The sequence below is a fragment of the Enhydra lutris genome, unplaced genomic scaffold (assembly GCF_002288905.1).
Source record: "Enhydra lutris kenyoni isolate GAN:26980312 unplaced genomic scaffold, ASM228890v2 scaffoldscaffold57, whole genome shotgun sequence".
NCBI classification, from domain to species: Eukaryota; Metazoa; Chordata; class Mammalia; order Carnivora; family Mustelidae; genus Enhydra; species Enhydra lutris.
In genome coordinates, this window is record NW_019154141.1 from 1,697,548 (window position 1) to 1,725,093 (window position 27,546).

Here is a 27,546-nt window from a genome sequence, read left to right on the forward strand (position 1 = left end):
GACAGCCCTGATCCCGTCCTTTTTCTGGCTTCTAGGCGATTAGGCTGGTTGTGACAAGCAGGTGGCCACCAAAGTCTGGAGATCTGATACGCGGGGCATGACCTCTCGGAAAGGTCTGGAATGAAAACGGTTTCTCAATGTTGTTGTTTGTGACTTCCAGAAATGGTGGAAGCTCTTGCCCATCGGTCAGCTGCTTCCCTGTTATAGGTGTTCCCGCTCTGGAGCCGTTTCAGTGCAGCCTTTGCTACTTACAGCCGTTTTTGTTTTGGTGTGTGTGTTTTTAAGTGAATTGAACTAAAAACTGTGGTTTTAGTTGTGGGGCGAGGAGACATTGGATGATGTTGAGACCGATTTTTGGTGGCCCCCCTGGGGTGGAGCGATGCTGCTGGCATCTAGTGGGTAGACGGGGCCTGGGAACGCTGGGTGAACATCCTACGATGGGCGGGACGGCCCTCACGGCAGAGAAGCCTCCAGACCGCTCCCCGCCCCCCAGTACCAATGGCCGAGAGTGACAAACTCTGATTTAAAGAAACATTATTTTATTTATTTTTTAAAGGTTTTATTTATTTATTTGACAGAGATCACAAGTAGGCAGAGAGGCAGGCAGAGAGAGAGAGAGGAGGAAGCAGGCTCCCCGCTGAGCAGAGAGCCCGATGCAGGGCTCGATCCCAGAACGCTGGGATCATGACCTGAGCCAAAGGCAGAGGCTTTAACCCACTGAGCCACCCAGGCGCTCCAAGAAACATTATTTTAAAATGAAATGTAGTGCATCCATTATGATTTCCTGTACGAAGTAAATCTTGAAATAATGAGCACAGCGAAATCAAAACCCTATGTGTAAATTCCAGGGAGGTGGCCTTGTCTGCCAAGCCTCTGGCTTTGAGATTATCTTTCTCTTTGCCATGAAGGGACATGAACACGTGGAGAGATGTCACAGACCTGGCTGGCATGGATCTGACCCTGTCCCCCTAAATGCCAGCAGTAGGATTCCAGGAGAAAGTAAAGAGAGGTGCTTCTTTCCTCTGTGATTTGGTGCTGAGTAATGCTGTCTGCCCGGCACCCCCAACGGTGTTCCCCATCCCAGACTTTGGGAACTGGTGCCCCAGGGCCACAGACGTAAGTGTAAGCTGCCCATAGTAATTGCCCACAAGGACCCGCTCCCTGCACCTCTGGCTCCATGGGTGCTAGGAGCTGATCATTAGACAGATTCCCATTCTTTTTTCTCTTTTTTTCACAGGTAGTTATAATAATAGCCCCCTTTAGGCACGGGCTTTTTCATCTTGAAAGTGCTTTATAAACAGGAGCTAATCTCCCTGCTCCCCAGTGAGGTCAGGAGACCCACTTTTCTGGATGCTACCACCAGGGCAGGAGAGGTGAAGTGAGTCACCGACTGTCCGGGCTGGGAGGTGGGCGAGGTTCGAGCCGGGATTCAAGTTTTCGGTTGCTGGCCTCCTGGACATGTCCTTCAGCGAGCCACACCTTTCTCTTGGCCAGCCCCGTCCTGGTGTTTGAGCCAAACCTCAAATTCAGGCGGGCCTGGAGAGAGAGAGAGGGTGACATTTCTTTTCCCCTCCTTTCCCTGGGCTGCTCTTATAGGGGCAGCTAAATACTTCTCTTTAAAAATAACAATAATAATAATAATATTAATGACTCCCTATGGCAGGTAAACCCACCAAACCAGGGGGTTACTTTAAGAAAATATTTTCCTTGTAGACCCTGTTTCCCAGGACAGTGGTAGGGGTGGAACCGAGGCAAAGCTTCTTTTCAAAGGCTCTGTTTGAAGACGTCTGTGGTTGGCAGGGCCCGAGCCGTAAGGGCCGAGGGTGTCTGGCCGTGGGCCGTGACCACTCGGACAAGGACCACCATGGCGCACGCAGCCTCTGGGTGCCTGTGGGCGCTGGGGCATTTCCTTTGCGTTCATCCCAGACACTCCTGGACCTGGCCGGGAGGGGAGCCGAGGGGAGAGCTGTCAGGGAGAAGCAGTGGGGCCGGCTGGAGAGGCAGAAGCTGCGGGCAAGGGCAGAGCTATTTCCTACTGTTTCCCAAAGGTTTAAAAAAAAGAAAGAAAACAAGTAAAATCTGGAGCATTCAAGAGATATTGAAACCTGTCCATGGATCGCAAAGGGTCTCTCAGTCTTCTGTTTCCTGGGGAGATGATGAGCCCGTCGGAGGTGGCCTGGGGTCCTCTGCACAGGACTGAGTAAATCCAGAAAATGTCCATTGAGTTCAGGGCTGGAGGGTGGGGGCGACTTCATGTTCAGGCCACCAGGTTTGGGCTGAGTGAACTTGGTGTGGCACAGAGCCCCTCGCATGGCCAACATAAGGCTTCCAATGGAAGGCGTTGCTTTAAATCTTGGGGGCAGCAGAGTGGACACACCCCCCCATTGACACTTTACCTTTTGTCTTGGGCTTCTATGACAACATCTCCCTAGACGGCCGGCTGAAACGACATTTCTTTCTCAAGTTCTGGAGGCTGGGAAGTCCAAGATCAGATCGCCGGCACGGTCAGGTTGTTGGTGAAGGCTCTGTCCCTGGTTTGCCTGCGGCCGCTTCTTCCTGTGTTCTCCCATCATGGTGAGGGGGATGGGAGGGGGAAGAGAGCAGAGCTCTCTCATGCCTGCCTCTTCTCCCAAGGGCTCCAGTACCATCGTGGGGCCTCCACCCTCATGACCAAACCCCCCATCCTCAAATCCCATGACACTGGGGCTTAGGGTTTCAACATACGAATTTGGGGGGGGGTACAATATTCAATCTGTAGCGACTTGCTATGTGATTTTGGGGTTTCAAAGCACTGAGTGTGGATGGGGATAAGAGTGCAGAGGAAGTGGAGGTTCACCAAGACCCCCGGGCAGCAGAGTCCAGAGCAGGTTTCTCCTGCATCCTTTGATGAGGCAAAGGATGTTACTTAAAGGACACGGAGAAGGACCTGGCAGGGGAGCGGGGCTGGGGTGATACTGGGCACCTGGGAAGGAGCTGGCAGGAGGGACAGGAGCCTCCTGGCACAGAGTGCCCAGAGCTGGGCCGATATTTGGAACCTGTGCTTTCATTGTGCCTGGTGCTTAGCTGCCGCCAGCTGGTTGGTCCCATAAAGGTCAGATCCGGCTGTGGGACAGTCAGCGGCAGCCTGCGGGGCATCTCACTCTTTGTTGCCGAAAGGATCCAGTTCCCCAGAAAACAGAACTGGGGCCCCACGAGGCACGGTGTCCTCCTAGCATTTCAGTCATTTCTTCATGCTTCCTGTTGCCATGGTTTCTCGCTAAACCCCGTAAATGATATGCAGGTAGAATGGGAGGAAGACAAGAGATGGGATTCCCACTGGGATAAAAAAAACAAAAAACAAAAACAAATCCCCGATCAGGGCACATCTCCTGGTCTCCTCGTGTCCTCTCCACTCTATGCAGGCTCTGCCGGCCTCTCTCCCTTCGCCACTTCTCTGCCCCTTTTCCCTTGTCCCACTTAACCTGTTCCTTCCCCAAGTCGCAGAGAGAGAGAGCTCAGCCCTACTGCCTCTCGGGTGTGGCCAGCCCTCCTCACCTGGACCCTTTCCAGCCCATCCATTCTGTCTCTCACTGACTCTGCCAACATGTCCAAGTGCCTTTCTGAGCTGAAAAAAATGCTCTTGGACATCGCCACTGACTGCCCCCACCCCAGCTTGTACAGGGAGGTAAAGATTTCTGTGAATCCTGTAGGTGGTTTCAACAGTTCACCCATCCCTTCCTCTTGGAAATCCCACTCCGGCTTTTCCCACTCCTCCGCGTGGCTCCCTCCAAACCATGTCTTAGTTCTTCCTGTGTTCGCTCTGGCCCGTTCAACACTGACCACCCACAGATTCCCCCTATCCCGCCTCTGCTCACAGGGGATGAGCTCCAGCCCGAGGTTTCTATTCTAGAGTCCAATGGGCTGCCAGGGCTTTGGCCACACCCCTCAGACACACACACACACGCACACGCACACGCACATGCACACACAGCTCTGAAAGTTGCATCAGTAGCCTTGGGATTTCTTCAGATGTCAGCTCTGTGTATCTCTTTTTCTACCTTCCTCCTCAAGTGCGTTACCTTTGAAGTCCTACATGCCCTTGCCCCCAGATTGGGCCCCAGGTTTTTTTCCCATTGGGGTAAAATAATTTGTCTGGACATCAACATTAAGTTTTATTACCTATTTACCTTTTGGCTGGCATTCTGCTGGCCGCTCTAATTTAATCTATACCTGCAACGTTGGCTCTCTCTCTCTCTCTCTTTTTTTTTTTTTTTTTTAAGATTTTATTTATTTATTTGACAGGCAGAGATCACAAGTAGGCAGAGAGAGAGGAGGAAGCGAGCTGCCCGCTGAGCAGAGAGCCTGATGCGGGGCTCGATCCCAGGACCCTGAGATCATGACCTGAGCTGAAGGCAGAGGCTCAACCCACTGAGCACCCCCCAGGCACCCCTGCAACGTTGGCTCTTTAAAAACAAGGTTATTATGTCTTGTGCCTCTGCACTTCCTGGGAGTGAATTCCACTCTGCCGTCTTTAACAAACGTGTTATAATTAAACTAAAAGTATTGTTCCCCAAAGTCATCCAGCCCTTTTGATCCACCCTTCCTCTTTTTTTTTTTTCCCTCCCCACCCCGTTCTCCGCAGCCCCGCCCTGGCCAGGAACTTGACACCTAACCCCCAGAGCTCCTCACCCTTTCCAGCGTGAAGACCCACATGAGTATTACGGGTTTTCAGACTCCTGTTGACTGAGTCATAACTTAATATTTTATCTCCCAACGATTTGAAAAACACAGCATGTTTGCGGAAGGCATTACGTTGTCAGCCTTTTAACAATGCTGAGTGCGCCTTCCGCTTGTGGGACACTGACATTGGTTTTGGGGCCCTTTGACGACCACCAACCCAGACTTTGACCCTGGCCCCTAACGGGCTTCCTTGGCCCAGCGCCCATCCCTCCGGTCTGTCTGTCCCACTCACTAGGAGGTAATGCAACTTTTCCCAGATACCACCTGCTGCTCCCACCCTACCCTCGATCCCGAGAGTACGCCCCTTACCCTGCCATCTGGGTCTGCCATTGGCTTTCAGTCTTTCCAGCCTTCGAGTCCGTTTTGGGAAACATCCACCCCACCCCCAGCGGACACCTAAGTTCCAGTTGCTTGATCCTGGTGCCAGCCATGTCCTTCGTCTGGAAAACTCCGCCTTTTTTTTTTTTTTTTTTAAAGATTTTATGTATTTATTTGACAGAGAGAAATCACAAGTAGGCAGAGAGGCAAGCAGAGAGAGAAGAGGAAGCAGGCTCCCTGCCAAGCAGAGAGCCCGATACGGGGCTCGATCCCAGGACCCTGGGATCATGACCTGAGCCGAAGGCAGAGGCTTTAACCCACTGAGCCACCCAGGTGCCCCAAAACTCCGCCTTTTTAACTGCTAGAGCTCCCTGCCTGTACGGCCCCCGTTAGACCTGCCCAGCTCTGCCAGCTGGTGTTTGGTCCTCCGCTCTGAGTGGCTTGTCCCACAGATTTGTGCTGTAAGCACACTTTTGTGTGCTGTCTTGCTTTTACACACACCCGCGCATGCTTGCGCACTATTCCGCTTTTAATGTGGAGATCATTCAAACAGTCTAAAAGTGGTGTGAAGTCCTCTGTCACCCTTCACCCAGATCGCCTGTTGTTACCATTTTACCCTATTTGCATGATCCCTTACCTTCCCTCTCTCTAGTCTTTTGGCCTAAACCACTCGAAGGCAAGTTACATACATCGTGGCCCTTTGCCTCTAGATACGTTGACGTGCGTTTCCTAAGAAGAGGGGTATCCTTGTAAGGGACCACATTTTAGCCACCCCTTCCATACCTTCCATGAATGTGTACTCATGGGATACTTCTATCTACTCTCCAGCCTCGTTCTTGTTTTGTCAGTTTTCTAACAACGTTCTTTATGGTATCCTTTCCCTCTGGTGCAGAACACAGTCTAGAGTCTGTTACAGCAAGGCGGTATCTTCTGCCCTTTCATCTGGAACATTCCCATAGCCATAGACATGGGCATTTTTTTTTTTAAGATTCTATTTATTTGAGAGAGAGAGAGAGAGACACCGCAAGAGAGGGAGCACAAGCAGAGGGAGTGGAAGAGAAGGAAGCAGGCTTCCCGCTGAGCAGAGAGCCCTATGTGGGACTCTATCCCAGAACCCCAGGTCCATGACCTGAGCCGAAGGCAGACGCCCCATGACTGAGCCACCCATTCGCCCCGTGATGTGGGCATTTTTGAAGAGTACTGTTTTCCTCCTGGGCCCCCGTCTCCATTTCGTTAATGGAAAACTCCTCATTTTGTGCCTGAACTTTTCTTGTGGTTAGACTGACATTACGTGTTCTGGAACTGCTGGATAGATGGTATGGTATCTTTCTCAGCATGACACATCTAGAAGGACCCGGTGTCCATCTGTTCAGGATAGGTGATGTTCATTTTGACCACCCATGTAAGGTGTGGTCTGATTTCTCCAGTGTATAATTACTGGGTGTTTCTTCCTTGCAATATTAACAGTCTTGCTGGAGAGGTACTTTAAAAATCCTGCAAAGATCCTCATCGAAATTTCTTCCTAGAATCCACATCCAGTGATGACTCCTGCCTGATCCAATCTTTACTACAATGGTTGCAAATAATTTTCTGCCTCCAGGGCTCCCTAAACATTTGCCGTTTGCTTCTTGGCATTCCATTGCTAGCAAGAGTCCCCCCACTTCCCTACTTATTTATATAGTAAACAAATGAGTCTGTTCACTCTTGGCATGGACTCATGAATACCTACCTATTCGGTGGTTTATAATCCACTGCTTTCCTTAATTATTTTGGTGCTCAAAATGTCCCAGATTCAGCCACTGGGAGCTCCTTCAAACTGGTTCGTGGGTCCTTATACAAACCCCTTGAGAAGACTGTAAGCCTCTTGAGAACACATTAATATTGTGGTTCACCTAGGACAGTAACTCAAATGTGGGGGAGAGAGAGAGAGGGGACTTGGGTCCATTGGATGCTTTCTTGGGTCCCTTCATGCTGCTGTTTAGTGACATCTGTAAGGCACAGATCTAAGCCACACCTGCTCCAATCATTTCGTGGCGAGAGACTTGGGAGTATCATAGCACTAAAATTCTGTTGGCTTGTACCAGGAAATCAAAGAGGGCCAGTCGCTGATGTAATATCTTCTCTTCTCTTTGATCCCCTTTTTACCATGCTCTGTTGTTTCTATGTAGGTAGAAGCGCTGAGTGGATCGAAATCCACCTTTGACTTTGCCACAAAAAAGATCAAATAAGCATCTAGTGGAGATGTTTTGTGACCAGGAATTATAATTTCAATTATAATTGAATTCAATTATAAATTCAAATGCCTACAGGGACCATAAAGGTAGCCCAAGAGAATGAATGAGGCCAGTGCTTTGGGACAGTGCAGATTACAGAACCCTGGAGACATAACCCCCCCACCATAAAGAGGCAGCTGCTTCTCAGGTTGATACTGTTCCTGTGTAGGAACCCATGGGGGCGTTATGGATCTTCTCATTTTTACAAGACCATCCAGAAATCCGGATTTTGACGTACAATCTAAAAATCTCTATCTCATCATGTAGCTCCAAAAGAATGTCACAGTACCCTTCAGGTCTCTATACTGAGCCAGCTAGCTTTTATATGGCCCTAGTCCCCCCCAAAGACATCAGAGTATAGAGGCAGAGAACTGACCGTTGACCTTTCATGACTCAGGACGTCATTCAGCGATCTTGTAATTTCTCATCCAAGGAGGACATTTTTCAGGTTCATCTCAAAGTTCCATTTAAAGAACAGAATGAAGGAGCATCTGGGTGGCTTGTGAGCTCTCTCTCTGTCAAATAAATAAATAAATAAAAATTTAAAAAAAGAACCAAAAGAACAGAACAAGGTACAAAACGCCCTCTCTGGTCACTGGATCCGGTTTCCATGCAGATGTAGGTATGTGACTTGATGTCCAGAGATGAATTATTCGCCTCTTCTCTGGAACTGAACAAAGGTGGGTTGTGGTGACCACTGCCCCCTTGTTGGTCCACATGCCCAGCCTGTTGTCTCACCAAACCTCCAGGGAGAACATCTTCAGTATGTGCCGTCGGTCACAACTCCACAAATATTTCCACTGAATTGTTACCAAGAAAACCTTTGCCTTATGAATTTTTGTTTTATTACTTTGGTAAAGCAAATACACTCCAAAAAAACATGGGTATTCTACTTCAAACGCTATGCCTAGGGCTCAGACACTCTCTCTCCCTCTTTTTTTTTTTTTTTTTTTTTAAGATTTTATTTATTTATTTGACAGATGGAGATCACAAGTAGGCAGAGAGGCAGGCAGAGAGAGAGAGGGAGAAGCAGGCTCCCTGCTGAGCAGAGAGCCTGATGTGGGGCTCGATCCCAGGACCCAGGTGCCCCTGTCTTTCTCTCTTTTTCCCTCTACAGAAATAGCAGAAGAAATGCCATCTTCTGACACCTGGCGTTTTTCAGAGGTGCCTGTCATTTTCTCTGTGCTTCTCACCATGGCTAGGTCAGCTGGTCTTCTGATTTCAAAGGCTCCCATGCCCCACTGGTTTCATGACCCACAAAATCAATTAAAACAGATGGGTTCATGTTTGGAATGGGCAGACCTGTCTGCTTCCTTGCACCCCTCTGCCTCTTTTCTGAACTCCCGTCTCTTTTTTCTGGATAAGTGATACCAGCAAAGTAGATCTCGCGATAGGGATTTTTAGAGTTCACTCTGATCTGAAGACGTTGCCCCGCCAGGCTGGCATCCTAGTCGGGAGTCTCTGGAGAACCCCGCTGGGACCCCCCCCCCCCCCGCCAAGCCCTCCCCGAGCCAGAGGGGTCCAGGCTCCAAGTGACTCTGGATAAGGTGTCCCACCCCTGCATTCCGATCCTTACCCTCAAATGTCCTGAGGACCTGGGCCTCTCTTTCCTGCCCAGAATATCATCCCTACCTTTAGGAAAAGCTATCTGCCTCCCCGTGTCTCCTTGAAAAGGGCAAACGAGTCTCTCTCGGCCCTGGTTTTGCAGACTCAGCCTCAACAGGGCACAAACCTGAAGCGCGGTTGCTCCTGCCCGGTGTTGACTTTTCTTTCCAGCCACATCTGGAGGCCAACACGCATAAATTTATCGCCAAGCCTGACAACAGTTTACTGAGCTCGTACGTTAAGAGAAGGGGGAAAAAAAAAAACGATCTCCTGGCTCGCGGGGTAGGGGATGGATGGAGAAATCGATGGGCAGACCATAAACCCCAACCGTGTTTATGAGCATCTGCGGCCCGTCTGCAGACGGCGCAGGCGTGAGCCGCCCGTGTTTGTCTTGGGGGTTGAGCCCGGAGCGCTCCACGGTCTTCTCCCCGCGTAGACAGAGCCAGGTGGCTCTTTAACCCCCCAGGGACCGCGGCAGGGGAACAAGGGCCGTTCAGAGGTGGACGACCACAGACCCGATACGGGGAGAGTGGCAACGGGCCCCCGGCCGTGTTTACAGTTGGGGCAGTGCAGTGGGTGGGCCAATTCTTGTGACGTACTTGAGGCTTTAAAAAATGGCCATAAATCTGATGTCTGTCAAACAGGGCTGGCATTTGCTTTTCCTTTCACAACTGGGTTTTGTGGGACCAAAAAAAAAATTTTTTTTTAAAAGAAGAAATCCTTTAAGCTCCCGGGAAGAGTGTCCCTCTGTCCCACCGTTAGGCCAGAAGCCCCCCACCCCCCCTGCCACCCCCACCAGGAGCACGTCGGAGTATTCTGGTGGGAGGCTCGCAGGGGGGAGGGGGTCGCCATTACGTTTTGCATTTTTTCCAGAAACATTGGGCTGGGGGCAGCCCAGAACTCAGTTCTGATGAGCTGAGAACCTGAAGACCTTGTGTTCAACGGCTTTGGCTCCCACCAGAGATTTGCTCAACTTGCTTTGGGTCAACCCAGAGCACCCTGAGAAAGCCAAGGGCTCCTCTAGGCCACTGCCCTTTGGCCATTAATAAAGCAGGAACGGAGGGAGCGACTCGGGAGGGCCCCAGGACTGGGGCAGGGAGGGAGAAGGACGTGCTATTTGTGGCCACTGGCCATGGACCCTCTGACTAGAAAGAAATGTGCTGGGGATGTCCTTTTAGCAGGCGGTTTGGCTCTCCAGCACCTCACGTCTGAGGTGAGCCCGCCAAAGAAAAGGGCACTTTTTGTGGTCAGAGCCTGGGGCTTGGACGAAACCCTTGGACGGAGGGAATGTGTACCCTGGGAAGGCGTGGCCCACCGAGGAGGAGAAAAGCCCCCCTGTCCGTGAGCCGCGCGGCTGCCAGGCCTCTCCGCTCGGGGAACAGTGAGCGACTGTTGGAGAGCTTGGCCCGCCCCGGCCTCCAGGTGTGCCCTGGCCAGTCAGGTGTGTCGTCTCATGCAAAGAGGCCCTGAGGTCCCAGAGTCCGCCCGGGCCCACCCCCGCCTTCCCCTTGCCAGAGCCCTCAGCTGGCTCAGGAAGCGCCCCCTTCCCCGTCGCCGTGTGCCCCGTGGGCGCGGGACCCGCCGCCTTGCTGGGTGTGGAGGGCGCCTTCCCCTGCTCGCGCTGCCAGATCTTCACGTCCCTTCGTTTTCTGCACGGGGCCGCGGCCCAGCCAAGCTGCGGGCCGTCGGGTCTGAAGCGCTCCCTGCTTTTCAAGGCATTTTTCCTGGCCCCAGGCCACGCTTGCCTGCCTGGTTATTTGGGCAGCGTTATTCAGGCTGTGGAAGCCCGTCAGGCCAGAGAGGGAGGTTGGGGCTCACCCCAGTGGGGTGGGATTTCCCTATAGGGTATAGGCAGGGCGGGGGGTGGGGATGCATAGACACGTCTCCAGTAGGGTCTCCTGGAAGAAACCCAGCCATTGAGATGCTAGTACTTTTCCATTGGGCGGGTGGGGCCCGGGAAGAGGAGGACTTTGAGCCCCAGGGACCTAGCAAGCCAAGGGATTTTCCAGGCTTGCCTTGGGGGTTATCCCAACAATAGACAAGGTATCAGGAAGCCTTTATTTATTTTTTAATTTATTTTATTTCATTTTAGCCAAGCTTCCCTCATGGTGATAAAAGGTTGAGTGGTCATGCTGGAGGACCTCATCAACACCCTCCCAGAGCCCAGAGGACCAGAGGGGTAAAATCTCATGGCTTTGCTCGGTTCCTTTAAAACTCCGTTCGGTGGTAGGTGCTAGAATGAGGCACGGCTCTCAAGAACTTTCTGAGTTTCTTACCTTACCTTGAGGTCATGTCCACTTTGGGCACACAAGAGTTTCCCTGGCTTGTGTCTTCACGGGTCTCGTGTTCTCTCAAGTCTCGTTGTTTTCTGCTGTAACTGTTTCAGAATTTCCACTCTCTGCAGTGTGGCCTGGGAGTGGGGTCCACCCCAGTTGTGCCTGGGGGACGGCCAGAGGCGGCAGCTCCATACGTTCGCTCGTGTGGCTAACTTAGTCCCATTAGGTATCACATCAGTCCCCGAGAGGGACCTATGCGGTCCCTGTGACTTGCTTCCCACCCCTCTATCGTTCCTCTGTTCTTCTTCCCAGAAGCTTCGTGGTTGGTCATCAGATGCTTGTGCTTACTTGCTCACGACCGGTGTCCCTACCGGGGATATAAGCAAGCGACACGGGCAGAGCCTGTGTCCGCTGTATGAGGGACGAAGCCCCAGCTCCCAGCACAGCATCTCACTCACCATCGATGCCCACTCATTCTCGGGGCTCACACCTCCAGGATGGGAGCTGGCGGAACCAGGTGTGTGGCCGCAGCTGGGCGGTGGTGCTTTCTGGCTCCCTTCGCTTCTGCGGGTTCTGGTTTTCACGTGGCCACGGCCGGAGAAGGGAGAGAAAGAGGATCGCTATTTTACGTTCAAGCCTCGGTATCGATCTCTCAGACTACGGCTGTGATCAAAGGTGTGGGACGACAGTGTATCTGTTTTAGACGGAGGGGAAACGCAAGCAGGCTCATGGGCTCGGTGTACTTCTTGTTGTATACTTCAGAGGCCAACGAGTAAAGGGGCATGTTTCTGAACCAGAAAGATGGAGCTGCAGTCCCCCAGCCCCTTGGCCGTGTCTCAGAGTCCTGGGTTCTGATTTGGTGTTAGCCTCAGGTGAATTTCTAGTTCCTTCTGCTGTTGGCTAGTGAGCGGTGGCCCTGGTCCCCTACCAGGCCGCACGTTACGTGGGCACTTCCGGGAAAAAGACCCAAAAGGCTTTGTCTGCTTTGTCACTCACCAGACCATCCTTCCGAGTTTTGAGTTTGCTTTTGGTCATGAATTCTCAAATGCCTGCGTATTTGGAGCCTGCTCTAAGCACCTGGAGGTAGCCAGAGCCTTCAGACTGAAAGGCCCGATTGGTATGAATGTCTGCATAGGAGGCCAGGACATTTTTTTAGGGGAAACAGGCTCTGAAGTCTAGGTACTAACAGCTGTGCCCTGCTTCGCCTCTACCCTAGGTCCTCCCTCTGGGTGGAAGCTGGGCACCCATGTGTCACGGCTGGAGACCGACCCTGTAGACCACCAGAGAAGAACACGCAATGAGCAAATAGTGAATTTATACAATTTGTGAAGATTCCATATAGCAGGCCTATGGAGATGTACCTAAGCACTGATGGTGGTAGAGGGAGGCTTGTTTTGTTTTTATGACCTGCCTTTGCCCTCCGTGACCATCTCCGAATGAAGACAAAAGACAAGTTCCTCAGCAAGTATGTCTGCATTTCCTGTCCCGCAGGGAGGTTCATGAGTGCCAAGGACAGTCACCAAAGTAGCAAATGAACTTGCGAGGAGGTATGAGTCAGCTAGGGCTAATATAACAAAAAGGACTGCCAATAAAGCGGCTTACGCAGCCAGAAGGTATTGTCTCCCAGCTGTGGGAACTAGAATGTTGGCTCTTTCTGAGGGGTTTGAAGGAGATCTGTTCTATGCCTCTTTCTGGGCTTCTGGGGGTTTGCTGGTGACCTTGGGCATCCCTTGGTGCGTCGAAGCGTTACCCCGTCCCTGCCTCACCATCACGGGCTGTGCTCCGTGTTTGTGTCTGGATTCAGATTTCCCCTTTTTATAAAGACACCAGCCCTGTCACCTCAAGGGCCTGTGTCACTTCAGTATGACCTCATCCTAACGATGACCCCGGCCACGACCTTCTTTCCAAAGAAGATCACATTCTGAAGTCCTGAGGATTAGGACTCGAACCTACAAATTTGTTCCGTGGGGGGAGGGGCATAATTCAACCTGTGACAGATGACAAGTGACCAGCTTTTACAACAGAGCTAGCGAGAGGACTTGGATTCAAGAATTTCCAAATCACTAATCTCACCTCATGTCTTGGGGTTTGTGTGAGGCACCTGAGAAAATGTCCAGTGTGAGTTAGGAATCGATGTGGGAAGGATGCCGTCAACCCTTCTAGTGCTTCCTAAGACTTCTGTGATTTTTGCCATCCTGGCACACATACTATTATTAATGTTTTTCTATGTGGGCTCCTAGGTTATGTAAGTAAACATACAGGAAGAAGAAAGTCTGCATCACTATCGTAAATGGAATTAGGAGGTCGCTGGACACAAAGAGAAAATACAGTGAAATCATAAAAGATGGAGATTTTGTGGTTTTCCCAAGTCTCTGTGCCCAAGACTTGCTCTCTCTCTTATAGGGAGGGTTGCAACTTAAAGCAACAAATGAGGATGCTTTTCCTGCTTTGATCAGTATGGAAAGAGACCAGAAAAGGGAAAAGCATTTCCGTGTGACTCCCGTCTTATCTAACAGCATGTCTGAGTGTGGCCAATAGCTATCCCAGATACCACTAGGGGTTGCCTCACCCCTAGCATGGGAAACACTGGAAGAGTCCAGTGTCCTCGTCTCGTGAATGAGAACTTGAAGGAACAGAGACCTCTGACAGCCTTCAGATCCCACTGCTAATTCGTGACCAACTTGTGACTCTCATCCTGTGGCTCTCAATCAGGGGCGATGTGGCATCCTCCTGCGCCCGAGGGGCATCGGACGGTGGTCTGGAGACAGTTTTGAGTCTCACAACTGGGGGATGTTCCTGGCATCTGGTGGGTGAGGTCGGGGAAGCAGCTAAACATCCCATGTCCTGTAGTACACAGGACAGCCTCCACGGCCAAGAGTGATCCAGCTCCAGACATCTCCAGGCTGACGTGGAGACCCCTTCCTCTAGGGGAAGCCTTCTTGCCTCCTGTCTTCGGTCCACCCCCCCCCCCCCCCCCCCCCCCCCCCTGCTCCCTGCTGCCTCTTCTACTTGGCTTCAGATGCTGTCTGTTTTTGAAACTTAACCAGTAGCTATTGCTTGACCAAAGAAGAGTTGGGAGACATTATCTTTTCGACCTTAGGAGGCTTCTGAGCCACTTGGTGGTACAGGTGACAACCTCTGATTTTCCAACCGTCTCCTAACCACAGAGTGTTAAATGTTGCCTGTTGTTCATTGGAAGTGGCCTGCAATCAGATTGTGGCAGAATTGTACTCCCTTACACCTTCCTATACACAATACAGTAGAATGACCTCCATCTTCATCCTCAATGGAGGAAGTTCTGGAAGTGGGATTTCCGAAGGTTGGACTTTGAAGGGTTTTACATTAATCCAATGGCACAAAAAGATGAGTTGGCCTATGGACTCTGCCTTGAAGGGGGATCCATCTTAGTAAGGACAGTAAGACAGTGAGAGCTTTCCCTAAGTTCTCACAATACACACCTAGCTAGAAATTTTCAGGAGCCGTGGAGAGCTGGGAGGAGCAGCTAGGTAGGAGATAAACATCCACCAAGTAATTCTGGACTCCACTGTTGCTAAAGCTCGCGCTGATACCTGTGCAGCTGTCATCCTGTCCAGTTCTTTCTGAAACATCTAAGGCAATGGGCAAACCCAGTCTCTCTCCAGTTATGAACTTGACCCTTCACCCCCATAAGTTAATAAAACTTAGCTTGGCGTGATGCTTGGCTCCACAGCCTGTATCTCTCTGTGTTCTGTGCCCTGTAGAGTTGGGTTTCTGGAGTTTCTGCACCAGGCTCTGGGCTGTTGGCTGTGAGGCGTGTTTATTCTGTGCTCCTTTGTGTGCATGCCATCATGGGTGATCTCTGATCCCCGTCTGTTTGGCTGTGTGTGGGGGTTTCTGAGCCTTTTGGCAGGTGGTCCCCCATTTACCCTGCATCTCTCTGGAGCCCACTGACCTCCCAGTTTTCCTCCAGAGTTCGACATGTCTGTCGATGGGCTCTCAGCTTCGGCCGAGTCCCTACAGGTCCTGGGTCTTACTGCAAGCCTGGAATGACTTCTGCCTCTCGGTTTAAGTAACTGCCTCTGAAGATGACACTCTGAACAGAATCCAGTGGTGTCACACGGCATGAGGAGCCTGGTGGGTCCCTGGGTTCCAGAGGGAGGCTGCTTGCTGTGGGACCGGGGAGCCAAGTTCAACAGCCTTGTGATCTGTCCGGCCCCTGGTTATAGCTCAGGGCTTTAAAATAGGCCGAGCTTGACAAAGGAGGCGTCATGTTACGGGGCTTTAGGAATTCCGTTTAATATTTTAAAATATCTACACATTCTTTCCCGGTCTCGGTTAAATCACCTCTTTTCTGTTAGGATTTCCTGATAAACCCGAAGAAACCGCAACCATTGCCTACACGTGGTTTCCCCCAGTGAAATAATCATCCTTTCAGCTCATGGCTTGCCTTTCTTTGGGAATCACACATCCCTTACCCCACTCTCTGCCCCAGCTTGATTCTCATGTGTCCCTAGACATCCCCGGGAGATAGGAAGGAGGAGGAAGGATGGCCCAGATTTTGCCGATGGGGTTGATAAAACAACATAAATGCAGATGGGGGCTGTGCTGCCCGCGGGCTCCCAGGAGGGCCTCTCGCTTGCTCGTCTGACTTTGAGCACAGCCAACTGGCTCCTGACGGCCTCATTTGAACGCCACCTCGGCCAAGCTTTCTCGCTTCCTCTTGCTGGGCATTTAATCGATCACCTGCCTGCCTGCCTGGGGGTGTCTGTGCATTACTCACTTTTTGCTGATGCTCACCCAAGTATTAAAACCCCTGGTGTCCAGGACTGTACAGCTAGGAAAGTGCCAGCCTTGGAATTCCTATGCAGAAATGCCCACCATCCTCCTTTCCACTAAACCCAGCTAACGCACTGGCAAATGACCCCATGGCCATTTCCCTTCTCCCCGGCCCAGATGCCCCCATCCTGCCAACTTCGGAGGGTGGGAGCCGCCTTCTCCTGTAGCTCCTCACTACTGTGTGTGAACATACAGACGTCCACACGTATGACACGCATGAAGGACACCATACACACATGTAATTCACATCACGACATAGGAGCATCAGTTGTTTGAGACGTTATCTTTCCTACCAGGTTTTCTGGGAGCCTGGCACCTGCCTTCTCCACTTCGTATTTCTGGTGCCCATGGTGATATGTGACAGGCAGTGGGTGTTCCAGGAACACTGAAATGCGCTAGTGGCGTGCAGTGATTTCAGATACGATCTGTGCCTGCCTGTGTCATGTTTCGTTGCCCTAAGGCTGCTGCAAGGCCTTGGGGTGGTTTTTCCTTAAGAACTCTCCCCTCCTTTCCCTTCAGGGGCGGCTGCTGCTGGCGTCCCTCGTGCAGACAGGTCTCAGCGTGGTCCTGAGGAAGGGCTGGGTGGCGAGTGTGCGCCTCCCCACGAGCCTCCTGTCTCTCTCCCCCTCGCTGGCCGTGTGTCATCTGCCTGCTCCGGACATGGGGGCACCTGGCGAGGGAGCCCGCCGTGCTCCGTGCAGCCTCCCGGGAAAGCTTGTTTGTCTTTCCATAAAAGACTTCGTGGCCTGGGCAGGCTTACAGTGTCAGATGGAAAGTTTAGTGCCTTCGGTCCCCAGAACGGGCAGCGGCTGTCACCACTTGTGCCTGGGACCCAGCTGGGCCTTGGAGGGGCCTTGGCGGCCCCCACCCCACCACCACCCTGTCCCAGAAACAGGAAAGCAGGGGGAATTGTCCAAGGCCTGGTCCTCGGTGCTCTTGTCAACCAAGGCAAATTCAACTCTGTTTTCACATAGAGGCTGGTGTCCTTATTCCTGGAGGGGAGGCGGCTTTTAAACTCAGAGCATTTACTATGCCCCAGATGCTGTTATAAGTGCTTTGTCAATATGTTTTTTTAAAGATTTATTTATTTTAGAGAGAGACAGAGAGAGAGAGCTCGAGCAGAGGAGGGACAGAGGGAGACTCTCAAGCAGACGCCGCCCCTGAGCGTGGAGCCTGATGTGGGGCTCCATCCCAGGACCCTGAGGTCATGACCCCAGCCAAAATCCAGAGTTGGATGCTTAACCCACTGAGCCACCTGGACGCCCTGCTTTAACCTTTAATTTAACCTTCCAAACAACCCTACAGGCGGGTATTCTATTTATTACACAAATTGCTGATGGTTGGGGAAACTAAGGCACAGAGAAGCCCAAGACTTAGAGTAAATGGTGGGGCGGGGGTTCCAACTCATGCAGGCCAGCCTGGGTTTTGGGTTCTGCTGCCTTAAGAAAGAAATTTGAGAGTTTAAGAGCCTAGTCTCCACTGCCCCCCAACTCCTAAGTTTGCTGAAGTAGGAGCCCCCCCTATTGGATATCTGTGCTGGAAGTAGCCCTTCTCTGGTAGAGAGGGGGCACAGACGGGGAGGTGGGCAGCCTAGAGCAGAGTTCGGGAGGTCCCACGGTGCAGCCCAGGAGAAGCTGGTTGCTGGGTGTTGGGAGAGGGGAGGAGGATAGAAGAAGCCGTGCCAATGCCCTGGGGCACGTCCCTCATCACCAGCCCAGACACCAACCCAGAGAAGTGGGAGCCTCTTTCTCCCCTAGCCCCGCGTTACAGCTATTAAGTGGGGATTTGCCAATCAATAAATCAAGGCACCTGAAAAAGGAACTGGGAACCACACTGGCTCCTTCCCTCTTCTTGATTAAAACAAACAACATTATGAAATGTCAACCTGTCAGTCGTTTGGAAAGTTTGTAGCATGGAAAGGCGATTACCCAAATGACTTTTTAAAAGTATGAGCATTTGCCTGGCTGAAAGGTTTTTAATTAATGCCCTGAGTTAATGTTAATAACTATTCATAGCTCTGTACGCTGGGCTTGGGGTTTAGGAAACGTTTGGTATCTCTGGCAGAGGCACAGGGTTGACCCGGGCTGGCGAGGGGGCCGTCGGCATCTTTCACAAACCTAAGGGACCTCAGGGTCCATGTGGGCCTCGGCGGGGAGGAGGCTGTTTGCACTGAGGGTGTGGGTTTGGGTAGTGGCGTGACTTCTCACGGCACCGTGCGTGTTGCTGCTGTCCAGGTGGCCTCCAGGGCCAGGTCTCCCCAGGTAGGTACCTGCACACCCGAACCTCTCGGGGGATTCTTTGGAAAAAAAATGTGGCTTGGGGTTACACCATGTAAACTTACCTCCCTCATTTTCTGTGATCTCATTTTCCCTTAAAATATCATTGGAAAAGTGTTTTTGAGTTGAACATTTTATTTTCCATTAAACACGGTGAAACCGACGTAGACGGAGGCCAAGGTTTGGCCGGAGGGCGAGGGTGCAGGGCCGCACGCCTCTATGGAGGAGCCATCGGCAGGCGATCGGCCGCAGGCATGTCCTGACCGCCGCCCGGGGACACTCCACCTCGATGCTCCGGCTCAGGAGGGGTTATTGACCTAATGGGCAGAAGGTGTCCCCAGGGGCAAAGATGTGGTTTCAAAAGAGAAACTTGTAAACTAACTTCCTTCCTTCCTTCCTTCCTTCCTTCCCTGCCTCCTTCCTTCCTCCATGGGGAGGTGGGTTGTTGGGGAAGACTTGAGGCATCGGAGAGCCTCCCGGGGCAGCAAGGACAGCCGCTCTGGCTCAGCAGTCGGGAGAGAGCTTTGCCGGTGCTGTGGCCAGCCACCCACCTCTTTGGAGCCCCGCGGGCCGGAGGGTGGCACAGGGCACCAGGGCTCCTCTCCTTAAGGTTCTGTTTACCCCATGGGGCTCTAGGAAGCCCCACACAGGAGGCAAATGCCCACCCTAAAGGAATTTAAGATCTCCTTGCGGGGGAGAAAGGATAGGTAACCTCTCCCTGTGTTCTCAGGTTTGGTGCACCTAGAGGGTACGAGAGGTAATACTGTGGCTCAAGGCCCAGCCACCACCAAGGGCTGGAAAGTCAGGTGGCTTCCTGTAGGAGGTGGTACCTGGGCGGGGCCTAAAGGGTGTTAGGGAGGAGCAGAGTGAGGGAGGCCTTGCAGGTGCAGGGAAGTAAAGATTAGATAACAACGGAGAAGTCCTACAAACAAGTCCCAGAGTGGAAAGGAGGGCTGGGGAGAGGGGAGGAGGGATGGAGAGTAGGGGGCTTTTGACTTGAGGCGTGCAGGTTCCTTCTGTGCACAAAAGGCAGTAGGGAGCAGCTGTCGGACATAATCGATATTTCAGAATGGTAGCCTGGGAGAGCAATACAGAGGGGGCTGGACCAGGCAAGCTGAAAGGCAGGGAGCCGGGTGGGGGCCCTTACAGTAGCCGCAGAAGGCAGGACAGCAAGGGTGCTGTCAGCTTTTTCCTGGGTGCCAGAGGAGCTTGGTACAAATGTGGACTCAACTATTTACTAGCCTCGTGACCCTGAACTAGTTTTAAATCTTTCTGTATGTCAGAGACCTTGTCTTCCACACGGGGATACTAATATTCATTCATTCTTTTAACCGAAAGAGGGCTTCATCCTCCAACAGATGCCGATCATACAGGGGAGAACCAGGTACATTCTCGGCACGAGAGATACAAACTAGAATTAAATAAACACATGTGATCATTTCAGATGAGGTCAAGTGCTATGAAGAGCTGCGTGGCTTGTATGGCTTGGGTGGCCCGTGTCCTAGGGTCATCACGGACGGCCTCTCTAAGAAAGCACCGTCTGAGCCGAGACTCTGGACGTTAAACTGTTTCAGGCTCAGGAAGCAGTAAGTGCAAAGGACCTGAGGCACCAAAGATGGGAAGCTTTTCAGCCCAGAAATAGAGCTAGTGTGCAGAGGGATAGATAACAGGGGGAGACGTGGCCCAAGATGAGGGACTTAAGTAAAGGAATCCATGGGAAGTGCTGGGACACAGTGAGCACTCAGCAAATGACATTTTTATTATGTGGACACCTGAGCTGGAGGCTAACGAGAGCCTCGGCTGTGGTCATGGCTGTGGGGAACATATGGATCATGTCCATATGGGGACATATGGATCTTGTCCATGGACAAGATGGATCATGAACCGCATGAGAGGAAGAACTGACCAGGGGTAGTGATTCATGTGATCTGGGGGGACATTGTCCATGTGGGTAACTGAGAGAGTGAAGTTAAATTCACTGAAATGGGAAGGTGCTGAGGGGAGCCTGGTTGAGGGGGAAGGAAGGACTTACCACTGAACGTGGACAACTTGAGGTTCTTTGGGAATCAGTGGTCAGCCTGAAGGCCGTTTGCACCTTGGAGCTTAGGAGAAAGGACAGGGGCAGGGATTTGGGGAAATCTTAAAGGACCAGGGGAGAGGATGGGCGTTCAGCGGGGCTGGGGCTGGAGCCTTGGGGTCCCCGTCTATACTGGACCCAGGAGGAAGGGGAGGGGAGGGGGCAGTTCCTGGACCTGGACACCCAAACGAGGCCCATGAGGATCTTGGTTCTCAGGCACAAATCCACTCGCCCCGCTGCATGCTTTCGCAGAGCAGCAGGCCCCTTATTTCTGGCATGGCCTCGGCTGTCTCCATGGTGCTTGGCCTCTGTTTCCACCAGGGGTTATGTAAGGAGCTCCGGGAAGTGCATGGAGACACATGTCCTGAACCAGAGTGGCTAATGTCATCAGAGCTCTCTGTCTATAATAGCACAGGTATTTGGAAAATGCCACGGAGCAGGTCTGTTAACCCTCTGGCCTGCAGCGTGTTGGCTGGGTTAGGATTCTTGGTCAGGTTTTATAGCTCAAGCCAGTGTGGACTGCACCCTTCAGGGGAAGGTGCTGCTCTCCCATCGGTGAAATCCGCAGCTGCCTCTGAAGTCACCCACACTTGCCCCCTGGGGTGCGGCTCACCCCTGCTCTGGGGATCACACAGGAGGTCCCAGGTGCACCCCTGCTGGATCTCACCTTGGACCCCAACTTGCGGTCAAGCTTGCCGTATCTATCTCTGACTTCACAAGCAATCCTGCAACTTCCGTTCTGACTGTTCTCTTTAAAAATTGTGTGGGTAGTTTTATTTCTAACTTAAGACTTTGGGATGTCCATTTTATTTGTATTATCTTTTTAAATACCAAGGTTTTGTTGTTGTTTTTTTTTCCTTCACCAAACAAGGCCTGGTCACTGTGGACATGTAGAAATAAAACAAATTGCCCATACACTTGCTACCCAGAAGTGACAGTGGTTAACCTTTTGCCTTCTCCTTCCAAGTTCGCCTTTATAAACTGTGCAATTCTGTAATCTAGTTATTTTTACACTGCTAGCAGTTAATCCTTACCAGTTAACGTACCCCAACCAGGAAACAAGCTACGCACTTGAACGCGTGATTTAATTTGGCACCGATACCCCATGTGTGAAATGCAGACAAGCGTAATTCTATTGTCCATCCTCCACCAGAAATAACAGGACTGATCATGGCTAGCGGTTGTGGAAGTCTTACGAGTGACAAAGAATGGTGACTATCGTGGCTCCCATTGGTCAGGTGAGAAAGGGGACAGACACCCAGGAAGGGATCCAGGGTGATACAGCTGGTTGGTGGCGAAGCTAAGATTTTAGTCTTAGACTGTCTGACTCTAGAACCCGTAAGTGTGTGTGACACCGTTTGGCTTATTCACCAAGCCTTTGTGTCGTCCCATCTGCAACGTTTCTGCCGGATACTCGACTTCCCCTTGTCTGCGCCTGGAAGGGGCAGTTTGGCCAAAGGAAGCCCATGTCGGTGTATTCCCCGTTCAGGAAGAGGGATGCTTTTCTTTGCTGCTTCTGTCCTTCCTCCAAGGCTCCTTAATATAGTTGGCATGGGATGGATGTCTCCTTCCAAAAAGTGTACAGTTGCCTCAACCTTCTTGGAATCAGAGGCGGAGATTTGGCTACAACTCTTTACAAAGACTATAATCCAGCTGACAGTAAGTCAGCCCATTCCGGCACCCTCTTCCTCATCTCTTAACTGGCTCGCCCGGAATCCTTGCGGATCCAGAACAGGAGAACTAGATCTCTGTTGTTTGAAGCCAAAGGCTGTTGTGTGGAACTGGTTTGCTTTCCCATAAAGTCATTGTCCTGGAGTATACACGTACGGACAGAGCGATGTGCACACATACATATATGTTTGAGGTCAGATTGTCCATATACGATCCATTCCCACGGCCCTTTGATTAAAGAGCGAGAGGACCTACCGTAGGCTCCAGGGTAGGCTCCGAAAAGCCAGCTCAGTCTCCTGGAGAGTCACGTTCCAATGATTTCATGGGTAGATCACGTTGGCCCCAAGCACCGCTCAGCCTGTGTACTCATCACTGCCTCCTTCCTCACACGGAACCCACCCTTTGCAGGAGCCACAAACACATGAGCCCTAAACACCCCTGGGTTGGCCAGAGCTTCGTCTCTCTGTTACAGCGCTGACTTGGGAGTCCAGGGGGGATTTTTTCCCCCCAGGGGAAACCCCCAGCAAGGTACACTAGGAAAGAGTGGGGAAAGCCAGCTGTCTTGCCACGGTGCTTATTTTGGTTAGACGAAGGATAATCCTCATTTGCTGTCTACTTGTCCTGACATCCCGGCAACAGGTCTTGGGTGTTCTAGCTGGTGATGAGCTAAGGGGATGGGCACTGAACAACCCCTGTTCATGGCATCTCCTCTCGAGAGACTCCTTGGAGGGGAGGTGGGAGGGAGAGGGAGAGAGAGGAAGAAAGAGAGAGAGAGACAGCGAGCGTATTTATTTAGGGAAATGTGCATTTGTGAGTGTTCTCCAAGTCCACATTTCACAGTTGGGCCAGAATAATTAGGAGGTACATTGCCATCTGGGCATGTCAGTTCTTCTGTTTGCTCGTTCTGAGTCAGTGCCCATTAATAAAGTCCTTGGTTTGGGTTTGGGATGTCCCAACTTTTCTTTTGTGAAAAAATAACTGTCTGTCTGTCTGTCTGTCTCTTCTCATTGGGGCTTTATTTGATTTGAGCTGGAGTGAGTGAATTTGTAGGAAAGACCCCTGGGCAGCTGGCGGACCAGGATGGGGGGGAGAGGAGAAGGGGTGGGCGCAGAGAGAGCCTTTCTGTGCTTCCTCAGCTAGAAAATTTAAAAAGATAAACAATCCCTAATCCTGACCTGGGGGCAAATCCCAATAAAGAGCCAGGTTAATTTTTCCTGCCGATACAACCCTTGAGTTCAGTGTACGAATTAGACGGTTCTGTGGGCCTAATTTGCCAGATCAGATTGTGTAATTATCTTTTACAGGCCTGGGTGTGATGTATGCCCGGTGTTTATCCTGCAGGGGGCTGAGCGTGTGTTGGACTTAGAGGTGCTGGTCTACCTGCCAGGCTGAGCGGGGGTGGGAGTTGCTGGGCTGTCTGCCTGGTCTGAAGCAGGCCCAGCATACCTGCGTGGACCCGGCGAGCCGGGGACGGAGTCAGGGGAGCATTGCTGGGAGGCACTTAGGGGAAGGCCTTCGGGCTGGACTGGGGGCCTTTGGGAAAGAGCAGTGGCCTTGAGGACTGCCAAAGGCCTTCCACAAAGGGTCCGCATGAAGGATGGCGGGTTTGGAGGTTGGAAGGAAGTCGAACTCCTAGCTGGATCAGATGCTCATGACCTTAGGCATTTTTGTCGTCATGAACCCCTTTCCAACATTAAAAAAAAAAAAGAAAAAAATTAAAAACGGCATTTTCTGATCGCAGTGGTGTAGGACGGCTGCCGTGCAGGCCGGACTTGTTGAGATGTGAGCTTTCATATTATACTTCTTTTATTCCTTCTAGTTTTATAAGGAATTAGAACATGTTCATGGTTGGGGGTCCTGGGCACTGCCTCCTACGCTCAGTGGGCTTTGGCCTTTCGGTACGTGCCTCGAAATGGGACCCAGTGGTTTGGCCTCCTGCCAGCGACTTGACCTGCTCTGTGGAAGTCACGGCCCTCTGACATTGGACCTATCCAGGAGGTCCAAGAATTCTCCGACCTGCAACCCTTATTTTGGCCAAAGAGGGGCCGCTCACTTACAGAGTGGGAGAAGCCCATGTTTGATCTCGCCTGTATTTCCTGCCCTCCCTCTGCTGCGGTGCGTGGCCTTCTGTTGTCTGAGGACCGACGGTGGTGGTGATGTACTTTCTGGAGAGGCTGCGGGCTGGGGTGGGACTGGACGAGCTGCAGGCCAGTGTCTTCTTGTGGCCTTGCCTGCTGGGCCTTTTGATCCTCCGTCGGAGGGATCCCGGGGGACCAGCCCCTTCCATCTTGGCTGGAGGTGGTGAGGCCAAGAACCCCTAGGTGCTGTTTGGCTCAAGGCATCCCCGGAGACCCCTGGAAGGAACCAGTCAGGGTGGGGGCACAGAGGGAAGGGAGGGACCTTTGGGGGGCCAGCTGTGGGTAGCCTGTGGCACAGCGGTTTGGTGCCAGGCATGGCCTGCTGCCATTGGCCTGTTCCGAGGGAGTGTCGTCTGCGCCGGGTCCTGCTGTGGTCCACGCTAGGCACGGAAGGGCAGCGGGGAGGTGGGTGTGCAGGGCTCCGCGTGGCAGATGCTGAGCCAGTGGGCCGGGAGAGGCTGCATCCACGGGCCCCCAGGCTTCCTGGAGGCCCTACAGCCTGCCTGCCCTCGATAAGCCTGTGGGCATAGAAAGCAGAGGGGAAGAGCCCCGCTCACGTTAACAGAGCAGAAAGAAACCATTCTGTTGATGGCACTGCTTCCTAGAGTATGTGTTAGGCTGGGGCTTGGATCTAGGTGGGGGATGGAAGCAGAGGCGCAGCTCTCCTGGGATGTGAGTGACTGTCTCTCACCGTCTGGCATTCTACAAGTCAGCTGGGCAGGTCTCAGGGCCTCTTGGACAGGGGTTGGGGAGGGTCAGGAGGGTGAAATGGGATCCGTTTGCCTGAGGTTTCAGGGGAACCGGACATAAGTCAGGTGTTAGAGGGCACCCCTGCTAAGCCGGGGCCACCCAGAGCACACTTTGCTGGCCACCAGTGCTGGGCTTACCCAGGAGCTGGTAAGAGAGGCAGGATCTCAGGCTTCCCCCTCAGAGCCATTGATTTTGAATTTTAAAAGAATCTCCAGATGGTCCTTACATTTCAGTGCATGTTAGACTTACCTGGGGAGCTTCAGTTCTTTTTAACCCAATACTGAGTTTCTGCCGATCAGAACTGCTGGGAATGAGGTCTAGGCTTCAAGATGTCTTTCAGGCTGCCCAGGGGAATGGGGAACAGTGGTTTCAGCAGGTAGCCCAGTCTGGGAACCTGGACGGTGAGAACCCTTCCTCTCCTCCAAATCTCCCCCTACCCTAGGGTTTTCCACTTCCCCACTCCCCGAGGTCTGCTTGCTTTGGTTGGACTGAAATGTCTTGGGGCTGGGTGAGCTTAGATCGACTTGTGTCCAATTTCCTATTTCCCCTGGAAGTGTCAGGCTACAGTCCATTCCATTCAAGTCTTTAGCTTGAATGAGGTTATGGGATGTTCCGCACCCAAGAGACTGAACCTGGGCTGGGTGTGGGGGTGGCCCTATATAAGGCAGTAACAGGAGTGGGGATCCGTTCTGCTGCCCGACTTGGCATTGGAGGGTGTGTGGTGGTGGTAGGCATTGGCTGGTGGGGTTGACCACAGAGGACCAGCCTGGACCTGGTCCTCCGTAACTCTAGAAAACACGGGAGTGATCCAAGCCCCATGATGATGTCTGTGTGCATCCAGGGAAAGAACAAAACGCCACCCAAACAATCCTCTCCCTTGTGAGTGAAGGTGACAAGTTTTCTGTTTCAAATCTGATGGTATTATTTTTCCCCTTTTTTCTTCTCTCTGTTTTCGTTTGCCAGCCTAGGGGTCTAGAGTGATTTCTTTGAGTCTAATGATGGGGAAGCTTAGAATGGGGCTATTATCTTAAACACCTTTTGAAATACTACCCTTCCTGGTGTCTGAATCAGGTTGGACAGAGGTCGGATTTAAAGATTAAATATCTATTTTAGCAGCAGTGGCAACTCTGCCCGTAACCTCGTGCCTTTGCTCAGGAATTACAGGGATGACACGCCATAGCCTTGCACTCCAGAAACTCACGCAGGAGGCAGGGAAGGTATAGCTCATAACGATAGGGACTGGGCACCGAGCTAGAGGTTCCTCATGGGCAATCCATGTCATGAACTCAGACGTGCCATGTGGTCAGAACATAAAACAATTCAGATACAGTGTCATAAGAGTCTTTGAGGAAAGGGGCCCTCCAAAACAGAACAACTCAGGACTGTGGCAATAGATTATTATTTTTTTGGGGGGGTGTACAAGCCCACTGTAAATTTAAGTTTTAACTTGAAAAAAAATTGCTATCCAATGTAACATTCATTCCATTTTCTTGAAGGTCTACTTACTAGAATGAACATCTGTATTTCTTTGAAAGTGTCCTTCCAGTCTGCCACATCTGTGACTGACAGAGGACACGGGTTTTTGCCTTTGTTCAGAAGGAAAGTAGTTTTATTCTATATTAAAGACTAAACAATTATTAAACGCCTATGTCCCTGCAAGGTTGTCGGGCATTCAGAGACCACTCCCTCTATATTTTAAGTTTGCAGATGAGTTTTACTCTGCTGTTTCCTGGCATAACTCTCCCTTCTTTTTCTAGGTGAAATCAGAGCTTTGAGGCTGACCTGGGGAGGTGCTCCAAGCCAAGAAAAGAAGGACAAGAAAGAAGGTGAGTGGCGGCCGGTAATCAGAGCAGAGCCGCACCCCTGCTGCTTGTCTCACTCGGGAATTTTATTCCTTCTGCAGCCAACCTCCTTTTTCCCAGACACCCCTCCCGCACCCGTACCCGCCTGCTAGCCCAGAGGGCTGACTGGCAGGCAGGAGCCTTGCAGTTAGCTGTCGGAGAAGGTCCAGAGACACAGGTTAATAAATACTAACAGTCCTTGCAGTGAATTCCAGGCGGGCTGGGTTCTCACGGCGTCTGCCTGGGTGAACTCGTTCTCACCTCTCGAAATGCCAGCAGGGGAACGTGTCATACCCAGCCTACAGATGAGGAAGCAGAGGAACGCTTGCTCACCCGGGGTTGCCTTCTATCGCTGCCTACCTTCTCTCGGCTGCTGACCTTCACTTCCCTAGCCCTCAGTTTTCCCATCTGTAAAATGGGGACGATGAACGATCCTTCCCTGCCATGTCGTGGCACGAGATGAGAGGATACAGAGTGAAACGCCTGGCACAGTGCCTGGAACGGACAAAGCACTCAGTGAATGTCAGCGGGTGTTTTTTTTTCCCCTCGTTAGCTCCGCATAGGATCTTGGGTGAATTGTTAAGCCTCTGTTTCCTCACCTAGAAGATGCTGGTGCTGATACCTTGTCCTCAGGGGAGGTCGTGAGTTACGTGGGACAATACAGTGGTTACCAATAAAAGTCTAGACCACGGCAGATGCCCTGTCTCTTCCCCTCCTTACATATCTTATTCCGCATGGATCAGGCAGAAGGATGATGTCCAGTGGTGTTAACGCCTCCATCCCCTAG

General features: G+C 51.8%; 1 long non-coding RNA gene across 1 annotated transcript in view; it reads left to right on the forward strand.

Annotated features, from left to right (window-relative positions):
• The window catches only part of LOC111158030, an 83,006-nt gene extending 56,125 nt beyond the window's left edge, over window positions 1-26,881 (forward strand). The window contains exons 2-3 of the long non-coding RNA XR_002641331.1: window positions 26,676-26,744; window positions 26,841-26,881. This is a non-coding gene — a long non-coding RNA (uncharacterized LOC111158030). The remainder of the gene's footprint in view (window positions 1-26,675; window positions 26,745-26,840) is intronic.
• Window positions 26,882-27,546: the final 665 nt, after the last annotated feature.